Here is an 808-nt window from a genome sequence, read left to right as displayed (position 1 = left end):
TGTACCTATTACAAAGACACCAACTATAGTAGCCAAACGACCTGAGAATCACCATACTTATACTTTTTAGTGATATGCCTGTCTCTTCAGGTCTCCATTTCTCTTTGCCAGGCCTAACAAAACTGCTTCAGAATGCCTACTCTGTCAAAACCATATATGATGACCTCTGCCATGTAGTCTGTGCCCACAAAGTTCATCTTTGTGAACCACTCACAGAGTTGTCTGGGGCCCTCTGCCACCACTATATCACTTCACTGCTGTATTTGCTGACACTGAGGTTCAGCCTCTATTTCTCTCTCTCTCTCATGCACAGAGCTCCATGGGACCGTTTCTCAGTACCATATATGCCACAGACTGACCCCAATCATGGGCTTTCAGAGGGCAGGGCCTTTAGGTGGCAGCAGTGTCTGCGAGCAGTGGAAATTCCTAGAAAAGTGGGAAAAGGGGAACGGGTGCAAGGAATACAGGGGAATCGGAGTTGTGTGCAAGTCTCCTGCTCTGGTTTTAGCAGAGGTTTATTTTATACATTTCCAGCAAGCAGTGGGATAACATTGGCATATGAATTGGGCTGAGAGATCACAATCATCTTTTTTCTAACAGCTTGGGGTCATATTGACCTTTACCTGAGACTGTAACATTATTCTTAAAATTAATCTATTAAAGTTAAAACAGATACATAAATTCATAAAATTTAAGGTTAACATTGCTATATTTACCACAGCGATGATTGGCTAAAATAAAGTCCCTTTAAACCTTAAATGCTATTTAATGGCTTTCATTCTCTCTGAGATATCCTAGAGGGTAAAGT

Source organism: Condylura cristata, unplaced genomic scaffold (assembly GCF_000260355.1).
Source record: "Condylura cristata isolate star-nosed mole 26May11 unplaced genomic scaffold, ConCri1.0 scaffold00005, whole genome shotgun sequence".
In the NCBI taxonomy this organism is placed as follows: Eukaryota; Metazoa; Chordata; class Mammalia; order Eulipotyphla; family Talpidae; genus Condylura; species Condylura cristata.
This window is presented reverse-complemented; position numbering follows the sequence as displayed.